Below are 12,982 nucleotides of genomic sequence, written 5' to 3'. Positions count from 1 at the left end.
TAACCTATCCTGCATACAAAGTTCAATTTGTATACAACTGTTCAACCCTAACCCACCCAGGTTAGGGTGGGTCAGGGTTGGGCTCGCGTGATGTGTGGGAGGAGGAGTGCTTGGTGCACCACAAGTGCGCATGACACTTCGACTGCCCATCTTGGGCAGGTCAAACTGTCATGCCCACTTAGCATGTTCTCCACCTGGTTGTATTGCTCAACCTGGGTAGAGAACATGCACAGGCTTAAACTCACTGTCTGAGAGTCTGAGAGTCTACTTACGGTGCTCAGACCAATCACAATGCTGCTATCATGCTGGTGACAGCAGTATTGTGATTGGCTAGGAGAATCTGTGAGCCAGGGTGATGTTGAGAGCCAGGAAAACAGCAAGGACGGAGGAAAGGCAGCTGCTGGCAACCGGCGACCAGCAAGTAAGTGTTATTTTTCTTTTTTTCTAACCTTCCCCTTAGCCTCACCACCGTTCCCTGCCAGCCACCACTGCCTTAGAGTAACCACACACAATTGCTGGCTTACTAGCCAGCCTTAAATAAGGATTCTCCTAATTTCAATTATCGATCCACGTCATTGGCACTTGGTTTGTTAACCATAGAAAAACTGGTTACACATTATGCTTGTACTTTGTGTTGGGCTTCGATTTTGTCATGAACTGCCCAACAATGAATGTTATGTAATACTGTCTGACAACGTTATTTAAATTTGCAGGGCTCTGTTAAAGGCTATACAATCAGTTTATTGCACTAGTTTTGTTGCCCTAGTAATAAATGTCTCTGCGTCACGTAGTCCATGTTAAGGCAATATCACCCTCTTTCTGCATTTGAGTATAACGCTCCTGTATCTGTTTCCACTTGCTATGATTGCATATTGTCTCACAAACTGAGAATTTATTCATATCATGCATGTTGTGATCAATCTTGTCTTGACAAGATTTTTTTCTCTGGATGTATTATTTAAAACTTTTATACGGTGATGAAGAAGATGGATGAAAATAGTCATGGAGGCACATTTAGTATTCTATCTCTAGGCCTAGAATATTTTGTGGACAGTGTCACATTCTCCACACATTATGAATCAACATTTAAATGTTGTCATTTAGCACCTCAGCATAATCGTCACAGTGCAGAGAAGGCAAAGATTTAAGAATCGGCACTTCATCAAACCTTGATAAGACCTTCTTAGATTATCATGTTTCGAGAAGTACAATGCATATGCCTCACATACCCTGAAAATACATATGATAATAACATGAAGTTATTATCATTTTATTTCATCCTTTCTTTTGCTGCTTCCTGGCAGTGGGACGATACTCCTCCACCTTAACGAGGAGCCACCACTGCTATTATGCATGGCTCTCATTGAGAGGTGATATCATTTATTTCAGTTTCCAATGTCATAACTCACTGCTATGATGAAGCAACGGTTGATAAAAAAAACTCGTTACCCACTATTGCTACATTAGAAAGACCTTACAGGGCAGGCTGACAGGTGTCCTTGAGCGCCTGTCAGTTCAGTTCTGCTTGTCTGCTTTGAAGGAAAACAGAAAGCACAGCTACAGCAGAGGGAAGGAAGGCTGGGAAGGTGTGGGGTTAGGGGGTTGGGAAAGGATGGCAGGTACATTTTTATTTCTGTTACCTTTTGGACAGGTTACATAACAGCAGCCCTGTTATATGTGGCTCAGCAATTACTCCAATGCACTGCAAAGCAGTTGAAAGCAGAACAGATGATTTTGGGGAACATACATACGATAAAATTATAGATAGGTAAAAAGTGAATTTACAGATATGTTTTTCGCCTCGGGGCTTTAGGTGACATCTTAGACAACTCGAGCTTCACTCTCATTGTCTATTTGATGACTTAGAACCCCTTGGTGAAAAACATCCCTATAATTCACTGCCATTGCATCTATAATTCTATATATTGTTGTCAGGAATATGATTTCCACAACTTACTTGCAACCCGAGCTGGCCCATTTTCTCCCTCATCTGTCTTCAGGTCCAGTGCCGCAAGCACTGTATACCACGTGGCATTTTGGCCCTAACCGACCAACTTCATGTCCTCCCCCTACCTTGATGTTATTTTAGATCTCACCTACCTCTGGTGGGAGCTAATGTAATCAAAAAACATCAATTCATAAATACAAAATACACATATCAGGCATACAAAAAGGGCCTTTGTTCAGTTGGTTTCACCCATTGGCTATTGTTCAGCTGCCTGTAGGCATTGACTTCAGGAGTTGCTTTTTAGGTCTCGCGCCTAGCGTTGCAGTGTGCAGAATTACACGCGCAGCACAAGATCTCTTGCGTGTGATCAGGCTTTCGCCAGCTGCCTTTGGCTTTAGCGTGTTTCTTTTGCAAAAATAAGGCACTCAATTGGGCAAAGGCAGGCGCATTTCCAGCCTTTGCTCCACCCATTCCCATCGGTGTCTAGCACTCGCATCAGCACAGCACAGACAATAGGCTCCCTCGCCCCTGCTCCTCTGTGGTGCGCGCGCACCACTGGTTTCGATTCCTGCATCCGCTCCTCTGTGGTGCGCGCGCACCACTGGTTGCCGTCTGGTCGTCTGTACTCTGTTTGCTTTGCCCCTGCTCGTGTACCAGCACAGCGGCTGTTGTTCCGGGTTAGGAGCATTCGTGTTAAGCCGCTTTGGCCATTGCTTAGCTGGGTCCTCTGCTCTGCTCGCTTCCTCACAACCTCTTGCGCCTGGCCTAGGCTGAGAGCAGCATGGACCAGTCACACCAAGCCTCGGTGCTGGCCGCCTTCTGCCTCAGCACCCCGGTGAACCTGCACACCTGAGCTCCCATCATCCTGCATGAGCGGCAGCAAGAGGTGGAGAGGTGGCGGCAGGAGGACAGATGAGTAGCCCTGCAATGGGAGTAGGGCGATAGCAGCTGTGGAGCCCGGGACACCAAAGTACAGGGGGTTAGCAGACTCCACAATGATGTTTCTGAAAAATGCAGTCTTCGTGCAGCCTTCCTGGGGGTCCCTCTGTCAGCGAATTACATGTGCGCTCTGTGTACATACAAAGAACTGCACGTACCGAGGTCTGTTGTGGTGCATCGTGCAAGAATGGGGCATTGTGCAACCATTATCCATCCACTTTGCTTTGCCAGCCGTCCCACCACTCTGCCAGAAAACCCAGCTGTACCAATTAGCTGACATGTACACCAGTCCCCACTGTAGCTGATATCCCCCCAGCTAAGCATTCCTCCTGGCTTCTGGGCCAATCACTCACTGCTCTGCTACCCACCTCCAAACACTCATCTACAGCTATATGAGTTTCCGGATTGCTGTGCCATTCACACTATTGCTGTTCAGCTGCTCTTGTGCCATTCACTTTCCGCTGTGCTACTCTTACAGCATTATGCCAAGTGTCTTACCAATCAACCTGCCCCTCTTGTCCCATAGCTGTCACTGTCAACCAGGCTTGCCGGTCACCCTGCAACTGCTCCATTCACCCACTGCTGTGCCAGCCAACCATGCCTTGGTCCGCCGGGTAGCATTTATTGTTCTCCTGTGCTTTCACACTGCCATCACAAGAGTAAAGGAGCACAGGACGGCCCAACGACATCTTAAGGATTTCGGGAGCCTTGGGCCAAATTTAATTTGGGGGCCATGTTCGGAACAGCTCTGGAATTGTGATCCAGTTTCAATTCTTTCATGCCCTCTTTGGCCAGGTCACTGAAAGTGCACAGACACACTGGCCCATATTCTAAATGTGTTTACATTTATAATTTAAGAATAGTGACGTGTATTCAATTTTAGAGTATACAGCAGCAGCTCACTAATATTATTGCAAATAGTCTCTGTAACCCCACCTATTTCTCATTTGTAACGTCCTGGTTTTATGTAAAAGAAACATTTTATTTAGGGATGTTGCATAGTGTTGAACACCAAAAATATTTATTTGCAAAGGTTCTGTAATAGACTCCCACATATGACTCACATTAAAATTAAATTGAAGGAAACCTCTGTTTAAAATAATCTGTTTAAGAATTATTCAAGCTCATCAAGGCAAGACTGCAGAACACAGCTAGCTGTATGAGGGGGGCATGAGGCCACTTTCCTCATGCCTTAAAACCAGGGCCACTGGAATTATGCGGCAGGGGAGGGTCAAATTATGTGGCAGGGTTGAGTAAATTATGCAGCAACAAAACGCAAATTTTGTGGCATTATGCGACACATTTTGTGATAGTTTTACTTCACTATTTTGTCATTTTTAGGGCCTTTATTATTAAATGGCAATGCTTTCAACTTAGATTTAAGAAGCCAAGGGGAGCGCTATGCTTCAAGATACGCTTTTGTTTCTGCAAGGTGCCGGCCAGCGAGTGTGGATTTACAGACCAGACCCTCCCCCCTCCTCGCACCCCCGGCCAAGGAAAATCGTGCAACAAAAACAGAAAACAAGCATTTGCAATGCGATAGGTCTCGCATTTACACAAGTTTAAGCTATTGGCATTGTAAATGACAATGCCTTTTATTTATGTTTTTAAAACCGAAACATAAATAAAAGACATTGTCATTTACAATGCCAATAGCTCAAACTTGTGTAAATGCGAGACCTATTGCATTGCAAATGCTTGTTAGTGGGGTTATTAGCTCATGGTATTTACAAATCTGAACCACTTAAAAAAGTAATCCCTAGACACACTCCTGTTCATTTATTGTATTTATTTTTAATGACGAAACCCTCAATCTTCGTACTCTGTCTACATTCTTAATACCACAAACTCTACTCTTTGCGTATCCATCGTGCTCAGAGCTTCCCCATCCATCCCTGTACTATTTCCCATTTTTTGTGTTATATTTATTTGCTTTTCCTTTTAATATGCCTGGTGTTGCTGAATGCTACCATGTCAATCACTTCACTTTGATACAGCCCTGCACACTTTTTTTCCTCTCACTGTTCCGACATGGCCACTGACCAAGGCTGAATGATAAAAGCCAAAATGGATGTTGACACATTTCGTGAAGACGTGCATGTGTTGTAATGCATGTGCACACATGCATCATGATGCATGCACATGCATGTACACAGAGAGTTGCCATCTTTACCATTCAAAAATGCTCGCCATGCATCTGCATCATGATGTCATATGCATGTGCCTATTGTAAATTTCACCCTTCCAGCATTGGTAGGGGCCTTTGCAGCAATGGAGCCAACGCAAGCAAGGATTGGTCGGGACTTGTCCCAAAGGCAGATCGATTGAGTTTGCCAGTGCTCACTTCTAAACAAACCTGTCACAAGAGATTGAGCAATTAATCTGTCATAGTAAACACCTACAAATGAAACGCTATATATTCAGAAGAGATTATATCCTTTTTATTACTTCATTTGAAACCAAATTTATTAAAGTAGGTACATTTCTTATTGTTCACAAAACATTTAAGGCATGGATATTAGCATTATTTTTTGTCCTCATACACCAAAAAATGCTAATATCCATGAGGATGGATATTAGCGTTTTAAAATATGCATAATGACCATTTCCCATGAACCACAGTACGCTCTTCTGCATTCCTAGTGGACTCACGCCCAGGGTACAGTTTGTGACCCATGGTACATCTAACCTCATGGCACTGTCATTGGGAATGAGCAGCTTACTCAACTTTCAATTATACCATAGACTGGCTTTTATACCAATTACATTACTGCCAAGCCCATTTGTCAGTTGTTTAAAGTTAATGCCACTCACTATTTCCTGAAAGTATTTTGATCTCATCCGAATCAAATTCCATCTTCTTTTGGCTGTAACCGTAAAAGTGCATGCAGGTTTAGCACAATAGGTGTAAATCAACACTTTAGCCTAAGTCTGCAAAGCTTTATTCATGAATAGTGGAGTACTATCTTAGATGCAAGTTACACTAGAATATATTGGCTTGATTGATATTGGATTATCTGAAAATAGATCTCCTGATTAAGAAATGGAAAATGTGAGTATGAGCATCCCATTCCCAGAAATTCAATAGTAACTAACACCTAAGCTTGGAATATGGAACACATACTCAGTAGCAGCCGGCATGGCTCGCGGGTGGGGGAGGCGGACGCAGCGTCACACAGGGTGGGGGATCACATGGTGGGTGGGGGTCAGTAATAAAAAAAAAAAATTAAACCTTCCTTTTCTGCCCGCTCGGGTCTGCGTCTTCACTGCTCCTGCTCTCCTGTCTTCGACAGGAACAGGAAGCAAGCAGCCTCCCTTCCCCTCCCCTAAGCCAATCACAATTCTCCAGTAGAGAGATGTGATTGGCCGGGACGCCGCCCAGCCAGGGGGTGTAGGGGATGGCCGACCAACAGTCTTTGCGCATTGAGGAGTGAGAATACCACTCCTGCCATGCCCGGGCAGCTCCCCCCACCCTCCTTCCTGCAATGCCCAAAGAAACATAAAATTGTACTAACCAAAAATTATTACCATTCTATGTTTTGGCTTTCTTGCACTGTGAGAAAGAAGTGGGGCGATGCACCTCCACCTAAGTGGAGAAGCCACCTCTGGACTTTGTCATAGAAAAAAGTAATCCTGGGCAGAGTATGCGGAGTAGCACTACGCGGAGTTCCACAGAGGTAAAAAAAACTCAGTGGGACTCCGCTCCGGCCCCACGTTTTTTTTTGAAAGGGTAAAAAAAAATACTTAACCTTTCTGTCGTCTGCAGGCCGCCCTTCTCCTACGTTTTATGTCTTGCGTGAACAGTTCATGCAAGACGTAAAACAAAGGGAGATGTGACCGGCAACGTGAAGAGGAGACACTGCGGTGAGGAGGAGGTTGGCCCGCAGATGACAGAAGAGAAGGTAAGTTGGTTTTTAACTTTTTTTTAACCCTTTTTGGCCCAGGACTGAGGGACGTACTCTGCTTCACAACAGAGTTGGCGTTTCCCAGCTGAGCACGGAGTTGGTAAAACTCTGCAAACTCCGCTGGCGGAGCGGAGTACGCTGCCCAAGCGGAGTACGCTGCCCGGGCTTAGAAAAAAGCTTCATGAATCAGGAACATACAATGTTCCTCATGTTTTAGTTCAGACTTAGCAGTGGCTTAATCATGTAGCTCCAGGAGTAAGATATGGTTACCTGGAAAAGTGGTTTTCCAATCACAGGATTTTTTTCTGTTAGTAAGTGGTTGTTAAACCTCTATATTGATGAGTAACAGTTAAGCCTGGACAAAGATACATATACTCAAGGAAACGTTGTATGAATCAGATATTGATATTCAGGAGTAATTGTAATCTAAGGCAGGTGCAAGTCAGAATATTTATCTGAAAAGTTTATGAACCTGGCCCTTTGTGTCTAGTCGATACTGTCAAAGATGGCTATTATTTGACTCTGGCCTATGAAGTTCACCATAGACTGAAGATGGATTGCTGAATGGCTGTGATTGATAAATAGGCATGTTCCATTTATTTAACATGAATTGTGCAGTGAATAACACAAAGCACTTCCCTAAGCATCATTAAAGGATCGCACCACAACTTCACCATTTGTCTAACTTCCTTAACTCAATTCAGTGCACACTGCAGACGCACTTCCAAACCAGATCAAAGATCATTACTAGAAACCTTGCCAGTAATCTGCCAATGCTGACGCCTATTTCCCTTGTACCACAAACAGATGTCACCCTGTGTTCAACTGATCACAGTTCCATGAGTTCTGGGGCCAGTCTCTCCCTCCAACACACCATGAATGTCTGATACACAAAAAGAATCAGTAGGACACTTTATTGTGAGTACAGGATAACTCAAACAAAGCAATCAACCAACAACAGTGAATAATACAATGGTTTGAATTGTTAATTCTGTCTGTTCTGGGTGCTACCGGGGTGACCTTCTAGCTTATAACAGGAGTGATCTAAAAACTATGAACACCAAAACCCCCTCCACAGCCCTCAAGAATGTTTCATTCACTGTTTAATTCACAATCTCATAATTTCAGTATTGAAACATTTTGAATATTATTTACAACAACATCATTGTTTCTTATTTATCTAAAACAACTAATAATCATTGACAAAGCCAGTAGTCCTGGCTGGCTTAGGTACTATATACTTGTTGTGTTATATTATATATTTGGATGAATAACACAAAGCTCAGAGAGGCACCAAAATACTGATTGGGTGGCACACAATGGGAATCACAGATATTAAGGCCTCATTTACTATATTTTGACAAACCGCAGCAAGCCTTCCTGCTCTGCTGCCATGAGTCAAAATAAAAGGGCAGGAATGCCCTGTATTTTCAAGATACAGCACATTCCTGTCCTTCTCCCCTGCACTGGCGCACATACAAGAGCTGTGCGCCAAAGCAGACAACCTTGTGCCATGGTGCAAGGTTGCATGCATTGCAGGGATGATTGTTGTTGTGCAAGAAAGGACTCCTTCCCGCGCAAAAACAATACTTAATGGCATTTTGCTCCTTCTATGTGTGCTGCATAATGCAGCACACATTGAAAGAGCAAAAAACAAAGGGAAATAAAAGCATTTCTCCTCATTGTGCCACGCCTATGACAGGCAGGGGATTCTGATGCATTCCCAGGTTTACAACATTTTGTAAATCTGGGAATGTGTCACGTTCTATGGCTGTTGCATCCACAGCAGAGTAATGCGTGAAAGGGGCCCATATTTACAAGGCCATGAAAAGTCATGCAGGGTGACTTTACGTGGGCTTGTATATATATATATATATAAACGAGCAAACGCACAAGTGCTTTCAGAGAGGCTCACCATCGGCACTCCTACCATCCGGCTTTGCTTGGCCCCCATGCAGCTTCACAACCTCCCATCTGATTTCTTAAAACAAAGTCCGACGCGTTTCGGGGCCACAGCGCCCCTTCTTCATGGACTGACATAGAGGCAGGTAAGGCTCGCTTTCGTTGTTCAAAACATTTTATTTCCTTTTGAACTGATCCGCCCTAAAGGGTGTGGCTTCATTAGATTTTCGCTGCCAGGATTGCTGGTAGTTGTAGTCCATGAAAGCGAGTGAGCATTATAACCTTAAGTAGGTAACATGCCTCTTGTCACCGTTTGTCAATGTACATTAAACACCTTGAGTAGGCGATGAAAGCAGGTTTAGAAGCCGCTCTTTCACATGGAGTGTCGCGCTGTTAGGCAAGAAAGGGTAGTCTCGCCACAGTCTTCTCCCACGAAGTGCATGCTGACAGCCAGGTTACTGCGTGCAGAAGCGGAGCTCCCTCCCACGGTCTTAGCAAGCCGTGTATTTTATAAACGAGCAAACGCACAAGTGCTTTCAGAGAGGCTCACCATCGGCACTCCTACCATCCGGCTTTGCTTGGCCCCCATGCAGCTTCACAACCTCCCATCTGATTTCTTAAAACAAAGTCCGACGCGTTTCGGGGCCACAGCGCCCCTTCTTCATGGACTGACATAGAGGCAGGTAAGGCTCGCTTTCGTTGTTCAAAACATTTTATTTCCTTTTGAACTGATCCGCCCTAAAGGGTGTGGCTTCATTAGATTTTCGCTGCCAGGATTGCTGGTAGTTGTAGTCCATGAAAGCGAGTGAGCATTATAACCTTAAGTAGGTAACATGCCTCTTGTCACCGTTTGTCAATGTACATTAAACACCTTGAGTAGGCGATGAAAGCAGGTTTAGAAGCCGCTCTTTCACATGGAGTGTCATGCTGTTAGGCAAGAAAGGGTAGTCTCGCCACAGTCTTCTCCCACGAAGTGCATGCTGACAGCCAGGTTACTGCGTGCAGAAGCGGAGCTCCCTCCCACGGTCTTAGCAAGCCGTGTATTTTATAAACGAGCAAACGCACAAGTGCTTTCAGAGAGGCTCACCATCGGCACTCCTACCATCCGGCTTTGCTTGGCCCCCATGCAGCTTCACAACCTCCCATCTGATTTCTTAAAACAAAGTCCGACGCGTTTCGGGGCCACAGCGCCCCTTCTTCATGGACTGACATAGAGGCAGGTAAGGCTCGCTTTCGTTGTTCAAAACATTTTATTTCCTTTTGAACTGATCCGCCCTAAAGGGTGTGGCTTCATTAGATTTTCGCTGCCAGGATTGCTGGTAGTTGTAGTCCATGAAAGCGAGTGAGCATTATAACCTTAAGTAGGTAACATGCCTCTTGTCACCGTTTGTCAATGTACATTAAACACCTTGAGTAGGCGATGAAAGCAGGTTTAGAAGCCGCTCTTTCACATGGAGTGTCGCGCTGTTAGGCAAGAAAGGGTAGTCTCGCCACAGTCTTCTCCCACGAAGTGCATGCTGACAGCCAGGTTACTGCGTGCAGAAGCGGAGCTCCCTCCCACGGTCTTAGCAAGCCGTGTATTTTATAAACGAGCAAACGCACAAGTGCTTTCAGAGAGGCTCACCATCGGCACTCCTACCATCCGGCTTTGCTTGGCCCCCATGCAGCTTCACAACCTCCCATCTGATTTCTTAAAACAAAGTCCGACGCGTTTCGGGGCCACAGCGCCCCTTCTTCATGGACTGACATGGAGGCAGGTAAGGCTCGCTTTCGTTGTTCAAAACATTTTATTTCCTTTTGAACTGATCCGCCCTAAAGGGTGTGGCTTCATTAGATTTTCGCTGCCAGGATTAGGGCGGATCAGTTCAAAAAGTTGTGAAGCTGCATGGGGCCCAAGCAAAGCCGGATGGTAGGAGTGCCGATGGTGAGCCTCTCTGAAAGCACTTGTGCGTTTGCTCGGCTTGCTAAGACCGTGGGAGGGAGCTCCGCTTCTGCACGCAGTAACCTGGCTGTCAGCATGCACTTCGTGGGAGAAGACTGTGGCGAGACTACCCTTTCTTGCCTAACAGCGCGACACTCCATGTGAAAGAGCGGCTTCTAAACCTGCTTTCATCGCCTACTCAAGGTGTTTAATGTACATTGACAAACGGTGACAAGAGGCATGTTACCTACTTAAGGTTATAATGCTCACTCGCTTTCATGGACTACAACTACCAGCAATCCTGGCAGCGAAAATCTAATGAAGCCACACCCTTTAGGGCGGATCAGTTCAAAAGGAAATAAAATGTTTTGAACAACGAAAGCGAGCCTTACCTGCCTCTATGTCAGTCCATGAAGAAGGGGCGCTGTGGCCCCGAAACGCGTCGGACTTTGTTTTAAGAAATCAGATGGGAGGTTGTGAAGCTGCATGGGGGCCAAGCAAAGCCGGATGGTAGGAGTGCTGATGGTGAGCCTCTCTGAAAGCACTTGTGTGTTTGCTCGTTTATAAAATACACGGCTTGCTAAGACCGTGGGAGGGAGCTCCGCTTCTGCACGCAGTAACCTGGCTGTCAGCATGCACTTCGTGGGAGAAGACTGTGGCGAGACTACCCTTTCTTGCCTAACAGCGCGACACTCCATGTGAAAGAGCGGCTTCTAAACCTGCTTTCATCGCCTACTCAAGGTGTTTAATGTACATTGACAAACGGTGACAAGAGGCATGTTACCTACTTAAGGTTATAATGCTCACTCGCTTTCATGGACTACAACTACCAGCAATCCTGGCAGCGAAAATCTAATGAAGCCACACCCTTTAGGGCGGATCAGTTCAAAAGGAAATAAAATGTTTTGAACAACGAAAGCGAGCCTTACCTGCCTCTATGTCAGTCCATGAAGAAGGGGCGCTGTGGCCCCGAAACGCGTCGGACTTTGTTTTAAGAAATCAGATGGGAGGTTGTGAAGCTGGATGGGGGCCAAGCAAAGCCGGATGGTAGGAGTGCCGATGGTGAGCCTCTCTGAAAGCACTTGTGCGTTTGCTCGTTTATAAAATACACGGCTTGCTAAGACCGGTGGAGGGAGCTCCGCTTCTGCACGCAGTAACCTGGCTGTCAGCATGCACTTCGTGGGAGAAGACTGTGGTGAGACTACCCTTTCTTGCCTAACAGCGCGACACTCCATGTGAAAGAGCGGCTTCTAAACCTGCTTTCATCGCCTACTCAAGGTGTTTAATGTACATTGACAAACGGTGACAAGAGGCATGTTACCTACTTAAGGTTATAATGCTCACTCGCTTTCATGGACTACAACTACCAGCAATCCTGGCAGCGAAAATCTAATGAAGCCACACCCTTTAGGGCGGATCAGTTCAAAAGGAAATAAAATGTTTTGAACAACGAAAGCGAGCCTTACCTGCCTCTATGTCAGTCCATGAAGAAGGGGCGCTCTGGCCCCGAAACGCGTCGGACTTTGTTTTAAGAAATCAGATGGGAGGTTGTGAAGCTGCATGGGGGCCAAGCAAAGCCGGATGGCAGGAGTGCCGATGGTGAGCCTCTCTGAAAGCACTTGTGCGTTTGCTCGTTTATAAAATACACGGCTTGCTAAGACCGTGGGAGGGAGCTCCGCTTCTGCACGCAGTAACCTGGCTGTCAGCATGCACTTCGTGGGAGAAGACTGTGGCAAGACTACCCTTTCTTGCCTAACAGCGCGACACTCCATGTGAAAGAGCGGCTTCTAAACCTGCTTTCATCGCCTACTCAAGGTGTTTAATGTACATTGACAAACGGTGACAAGAGGCATGTTACCTACTTAAGGTTATAATGCTCACTCGCTTTCATGGACTACAACTACCAGCAATCCTGGCAGCGAAAATCTAATGAAGCCACACCCTTTAGGGCGGATCAGTTCAAAAGGAAATAAAATGTTTTGAACAACGAAAGCGAGCCTTACCTGCCTCTATGTCAGTCCATGAAGAAGGGGCGCTGTGGCCCCGAAACGCGTCGGACTTTGTTTTAAGAAATCAGATGGGAGGTTGTGAAGCTGTATGGGGGCCAAGCAAAGCCGGATGGTAGGAGTGCCGATGGTGAGCCTCTCTGAAAGCACTTGTGCGTTTGCTCGTTTATAAAATACACGGCTTGCTAAGACCGTGGGAGGGAGCTCCGCTTCTGCACGCAGTAACCTGGCTGTCAGCATGCACTTCGTGGGAGAAGACTGTGGCGAGACTACCCTTTCTTGCCTAACAGCGCGACACTCCATGTGAAAGAGCGGCTTCTAAACCTGCTTTCATCGCCTACTCAAGGTGTTTAATGTACAT

Source organism: Lissotriton vulgaris, chromosome 6, assembly GCF_964263255.1.
Source record: "Lissotriton vulgaris chromosome 6, aLisVul1.2, whole genome shotgun sequence".
Taxonomy (NCBI): Eukaryota; Metazoa; Chordata; class Amphibia; order Caudata; family Salamandridae; genus Lissotriton; species Lissotriton vulgaris.
Note: the sequence above shows the minus strand (reverse complement) of the source record.